The 6,419-nt window shown below is 59.4% G+C and overlaps 1 pseudogene; it reads right to left on the minus strand.

Moving 5' to 3' along the window:
• Positions 1 to 272: 272 nt before the first annotated feature.
• On the minus strand, positions 273 to 3,162 carry LOC135977544 (cytoplasmic tRNA 2-thiolation protein 1-like; annotated as a pseudogene).
• Positions 3,163 to 6,419: the final 3,257 nt, after the last annotated feature.

Consider the following 6,419-nt stretch of genomic DNA (forward strand, 5'->3'; position numbering starts at 1 on the left):
AAAATTATACCTGATCTTGGGCCCAGAACCTGTCAACCCTCAAAGTATTAACTGGGGATTCTTAAGTGATCAATATAATTAATATATCATCTAAACATCGGGCAAGAATGGGGAGGATCAGAGGGAGCATGTGGCCATGGACGGGCAGCACATCACTTCAGAAGACGAGGTCCCGGGGCTCAGTCAGCTCCCGTTCACCCCACGGCTTCACGTCCACCCATGACTCTGTGCCCTGCACCCCCAGCTCTCTCTGCTGCTCCGGTAGCTCCCCCTCAGCCTCGCCCGGGGTCACCACACCCCTGCACTCCTCCTGGATGAGGGGCTGCCCGTCCCACAGCTTGTCCCGCAGGCGCCAGTGCTTGCTGATGCTTGGCCAGGCCGCGGTCGAGCCCCTCCAGCGGGTTGCAGGCCTTGCACAGGGGCTGGCTGGCCATGTAGCCGCAGTGCTGGCAGGTGCCGTGAGCCAGCATGCGGAGGTCGGGGTGCAGTGAGAGCTGCTCGCCCGAGTGCCCCAGGTGGCCATGGCACTGGGCCGGGCGGCCTCCAGCTCCTTGAGCAGGGCGCGGGCGTAGCCGCAGTATGCCTGGGGGGTGTAGACCCACTCGGTGCTGAAGTAGTCCAGGCCCTGGAAGTAGGCGCAGAGGTAGGGTGGCTCTATGTATTTTGCCGCTCCAAGCACGGCAGTCAGGCAGCTTTCGGTGGATTGCCTATGGGAGGTCTGCCAGTCCCGTGCCTTTAGCGTACCCGCCGCCGAATTGCCGCCGAAGCCGCGGGACCAGCGGACCTCCCGCAGGCATGCCGCCGAAGGGAGCCTGACTGCCGCCCTCACGGCGACCGGCACGCCGCCCCAGTCACGTTCTTGGTGCGCTGGTGCCTGGAGCCGCCCCTGCGTAGAGGACGATCTCCTTCTCGTAGACGTGGCGCAGGGGCTTGCAGTGGGGCACGGCCCCCTCCCTCTCCTCCCTCTCCCGCCCGCTCCTGCCCCCCAGCGCAGCCGGCCCACGTCACCCTGCAGGAAGTTCATCAGCTCTGTTCTAGCTCCACCATCAGATTTGGGCTTGAAAGTTACAAAGGGGTGGAGTTAAGGGTGCTCTAGCTCGACTCCCATATTGGGACTGAGGCAGAGAAACTGAGTCAGAGAGAGGCAAAATTGACTTCCCTACAGACACCCAGTGACCTGGAAATACAACCCAGGTCACTCCCAGGACCCCCACCCCGCTCTAACCACTAAACCCCACTCCCCTCCATGACGTAGGGATAGAACCCAGACCCCTCCCTCTCTAACCCATTAGCTGTTGCCAGACATTTCCAAAGCTGGCCTAGAGGTGGGTGGGTCCTGTCATGCCACGCCGGTGGCCTCTCCCCCCAGCTGGGGATTCCACTTATACACCAGGCTCCCCGGCTCCTGACTCCCACCTTAGCTTGGGCGCTGGCAGGAAGAGGTGCAGGGTGTGAGGCAGCAGCCCGGGGAGTGGTAAACACACCAGGTGTTCCCGTGGTGCAGCGCGTTCGGCTGCTAACCGAGAGGAGGGTGGGTCGAGCCCACCCAGGGACGGTGCTGAGACGTTGCACCTCGGCTGCTGGTCTGCTGCTGCCTGCCCCAAAGACATGGGCTCAGTTTGACTTCTATATTATGCGGGGGTGGGGGGTGACAGGGGATCCAGGTAGGATGACCAGATAGCAAGTGTGAAAAATCGGGACAGGAGGTGGGGGGTAATAGGTGCCTGTATAAGAAAACGCCCCTATATTGCAGGGAAGATAGGGTATCCGGGGGGCTCAGGATGCCCCGGGTGGGGATTAAGGTGCGGGGGTTTCTGGGTGGGGCAGGTCCGATGGCAGGTGCGTTGGGCGGACGTGGGGGCAGCTCCCCAGACAGTGATCCTTCCCCTCCACAGCTGAGGAGTGATGGGGGCGGGAAGCAGGGCTGGGGGGCTGCAGCTTCCTGCAGCCGGGGAGGTCTCTCGGGCTGGGCCTGAGCAGACCCCGGTGGCTCAGCAGTGGAAATCCCATCCTCTCCCCCTCCCCCACACCCCGCACAGCCCAGATTAGCAGCTGGGCGCTCACCTGGGAGCCTGGCTCTTATGAAAAACAGCCCCAAAGTGGAGCTCTGCTGTGGGTCACGACTCTTCTGCTCTCCCTGTTCCCAGCCCAGGGAGGAACTGACCAGCAGGGACAGAGCTCCTGGCGTCACCTCCCCACCCCACCCGCAACGTGAAAGTTCATGAGGCAGTGAGTTCCACAGGCAACTCTCAGGAGCAGGTTCTTGTGGCTAAGGGTGCAATGCGCTGGCTGCGCTCAGCTGGTCCGTATCCCGGGGGATGGGATTTAAAGGGCTGTTTGGTGGCGTATAAAGGCCGAAGCGAAAGGATTCAACCCCGAGCCGTGTCCCGCGTCGAAACCGATCGGGTCGAAATCGACACATTCCTGCAAAACACTTTGGTTCTGTCTGTATCTCCCAACCGGCCCGGCCCGGCCTGGCTCTCCGCAGCCAGATCAGACTGGGGGTGGGGGGTGGGGGAGACACGGGATGGGGAAGGGGACTCTCACCTGTAGCTCCTCGGCGCGTTGCTGTCCCGGCGGGCGAAGGAGCGGACGACACCGGCTCTCCGCCTCTCCGTATAAAGCTCCCGTTAGGGGAGAAAGGGGAAGTTGGCACAAGCCAAAGGGCGGGGTGGCAATTCCCCCGGGCAGGGCCAGCAGGAGGCGCTCGCACCGGGGCCCGGCCGGGCTCGCTGGCTCATGGATTGATTCGATCCTGGATCTTTCTGCCCCTCGTGACTGAGGCGCAAACCGGGGCTTGGAAACCAGCCAGACTCGAGGTCCTGGAGCCCAGGTGGGGAACTGGGAGCCGCAGGCAGGACACAGCAGCAGTCCCAGAAGCAGCCACTTGAAGGCCCATGTGACATCCACTGGCACCGCGCTCCTGACCATAGCTGAGCTCCGGGTCTGCCAATGGGATCTCGGCGGCTGACTGGGAAAGTGACAGCAAGGACCAGCCTCCTATAAAGGCGAGAGTCCCCGCTCCGGTGTGCGGGGAGCGTCACAGCAAAGGGATCCTCTCCGGAGAGCCCAGGCTGCTACCCGCGGAGCTGAGCTGACCTCTGCCCAGGCGAACGGCCCCTCGGCTTCCCCCCTGCCCAGCGAGCAGGTAACTCGCCCCATCGGCGGAGGCACGAATCGGAGCAGGGGTCGTGCAGTGAGAGCCCCCCGGATCGCTTGGCGAACTGGGCTCCTCCAACAACGGGGGATTCATGCAGCCCCTGGCAAGGTGCCATGTCTAGGGGCAAAGAACATCGGTCACCCACAGGCGGGGGGGGGGTCGCTGTGAGAGGGGGTCGCTGCCCTGTCTGTAACCAATGGGGGGGGGGAGTTCTGCTTTCCAAAGGGGGACCCTGGCGAGCTGCAACTCTGGGAAGGACCCAGGTGTCCTGTGGAACCAGCTGCCCGTGAGCCCCCCAGGGGATGCTGTGGCCAAGCGGGTGAGCTCGACCCTGGGCTGGGGAAACGGGTGAATAGCGAGTAGGAGCCGGGAGGTGGGATCCCCTCCGGATAGCGGGAGACCCTGACTGGAGACTGCGCCCACTCTGGGGAGGAAGCGAAAAATGAAACTATCCCCAGGTGCCCCTTGAAGCCAGAACAAAGCTGCCCAGCTGCGACCAGCTCCAGGCCTGGCCTTTTGTGCAAATTACTTCATGGGCTAATCTGCAGACAGCCAGAAACTGCAGCTTCTGCCCCACAGCTGGGTCCCCCGGGCAGCAGAGGGGAGGGAGCAAGTCACGCAACTGCCGGGAACTGGGCACCTCCGCGGCTGGGGCAGGAGGTGGCCGGGTAGATGGGGGATGCTGCCGCGCTCCTGGGTGGATGGATTCGGGGTGCTGGAAGGTGTTGGGGTGCAGGGGGTGGGTGCTGGGACAGAGATCGGGGGAATGTGGGGAGGTAACGTGGGGGGAGAAGTGGGGGTGTCTGGGGCAGTAGCTGGGGCACTGCGGGGGCGAGGGGGATCTCTGGCCATTGAGGGTCTGTTGGGGAGCGGGGCTGAGAGTCCCGAGCTTGCTGGGTGGATTCTCCCTCTCCCAGCTGGAGGCTCTGGCTGGCTCCTCGCGGCACTTTCCTCCTGAGACCCCATGGTTTGAGGGGGGGAAGCTTTTGGGGGTGAGGGACCCACTGGCCGAGTCCTTCCTCCCTAGAACCTCCAAGGTGTTTAGGCGCAGAACTCCCACGGACTGATGGGAATTAGGCACCTAAAGACCTTTGGGGATTGGAGCCCTGGATACTTTTTTGTTTTAATGGCAGCTGAGTCTCTGCACTGGCTAAGTCTGTGATTTGCACGGGGGGGGGGTGCAGTGGGGAGCGTTACTAACGCCTCCTTCCTCTTCCTCTCCTGGCAGCTCTCTCGAGAATGTCCTGGCGCTGGCCTGGGGAGGTGCACACATTTATCTCCGTTTGCTCCCAGGCACTAATACCCTTGGTATCTAGGTAGAGCTACAGGTTCAACTCTATTAATAAGAGGTCAGATACCCAGGATCAATCAGGTTACTAATCAGAGATTATTGGTCGAAGATGAATCAGCTCGATACAGGGGTGTAAATACATCACGGATGCGGGGAAGTGGTACTGCAGCCTGAACCATTCCAACTACCTGCCAGAAAATCCCCCCTTCATAGACCAGGCTTGTGTATGACAAAGGGGCGCTGAACATTCCTTTCTCCTGACTGATCGACCTGTGGAATTCCTTCCATGGCGTCTGCATTGACATCATCGATACAGTAGAGGCCTGTCAACGAGTCGTCATTTCATCAATCACAGACAACACCTGTAATAGCAACCGTAACAGATACGGCAATATCCTGGATGAAGCTTATTGGGTTAAGTTCATTGTCTTTGGAGTCTGTTGTATGAAATGCAGTTGTTCAGATACCCACGTGGGCCAGGGATTGTCTGTATCTGCATGAGGTGGGGTAACTACGGTGCCTGAGAACAGGGGATTTCAGTCAGGTTGTAACGTGTCCAGAGAAGCACCGCCACCTGCAAATGGACACACCTTCTGGTCCAAGGGTTCCCCAATCCTTAGGGAAGGGCTGCAAGGACTGGGCCGGCTGAGGCCGTAAGACTCAGGGCTTATTCTGAGCAAAAGCTGTTATGAGTTTGTGACCCCAGAGAAACCCGTGGGTGGGGTTTGAAGGGCTGCTCCCAGCCAGAGCTCAGCTCCTGTTGGAGTTGGGGGATCTCTGGTGAGCTTATTAGCACGCGTGTAGGTGCATTTATTGTTTTTAACATGGTTTATCTGTATCGTATTTAGCTTAAGAATAAATGTGCCTGCTTAGAAAGAGCTGTGTGGTAACGTAACTCTGGCAACTACACTGTTTACCGTCTCTGAAGAGGAAGCAAACAGGCCTGCTTAGGCAGTCTGTCTTGTGAGGACGGGGGGAGCTTTGCAGGTGATCTGTGCTTTGCTACCTTCACTTCCTATATTAATCAGATCAATGGCTCTGCTCAGTATATAAGGAGGAGACGTGTGTGTGCCTGTCAAGAGATCACAGCTGGAGACTGGCCCATCTGTTCTACTTCAATAAAGCTCAGAAGAACTGAAGTGTTTCAGGACTAACAGTGAAAGATTCTTTTCTGGGTTGCGGCTTGTTAACCCATAGGTGCAACCAGGAGGGAGGAGGGTGTAATGGGGGGTGACTTTCCTTCCCCAGGTTAGTCGGGGGCACTGTGCTGCAAGGAGCAGGTCAGGGGCTAATTAGGCGGTGCTGTGTTTCTGGGAGTGGGGCAGGGTCTCAGTAGGGGGCGCTGTGCTCCAAGGAGAGGTTGGTGATCTCACAGGGGGCGCAATGCCCCAGGGAAGGTGGCTGGATGCTCAGGTGGGAGCACTGGGCTGCAGGGAGCCGCTGGCATGTTAATTAGGGGAGTTGTGCTGCAGGGAGCAGCGTGGTGGGCATCAGTTACGGGCATCATGTTGCACGGAGTGGGGTGAGGGCTCAGTAGGGGGCGCTGTTCTGCAAGGAGCTGGGCGGGGGGGCTCAGTCTGGGGGGCCTGCTGTGGGGCGGGGGGCTCAGTACAGGTGCTGTGCTGCAGGGAGGCAGGGCTCGGAAGAAGTTTGGGAAGGTCAGGAGGGGGCGCTGTGGTGCAGGGGGTGGGCAGGGATAGATTAAGCAGCAAAACCTTCATTAACACAGAGAAAAGGTGCCCAGTGATACCTTGGGCCCTTCCAGAATGTCAAGTTCAGCAAAACTCAAATGTCTGAAGACCATGAAATGCAGAGTTAAGGTAAATGCTTTATCATAGCTCTGCCCCCCCCCCGCCCGCCCCCACCTCCACCCGACGATTGTTGTACTTAAAGTACTGCACAGGATCTTTTCAGGGGGAATAAGACAAAACGCCACATTTATTAGTAATACATGTATTCATTAACACT

This window comes from Chrysemys picta, unplaced genomic scaffold, assembly GCF_011386835.1.
Source record: "Chrysemys picta bellii isolate R12L10 unplaced genomic scaffold, ASM1138683v2 scaf3, whole genome shotgun sequence".
Classification (NCBI taxonomy): domain Eukaryota; kingdom Metazoa; phylum Chordata; order Testudines; family Emydidae; genus Chrysemys; species Chrysemys picta.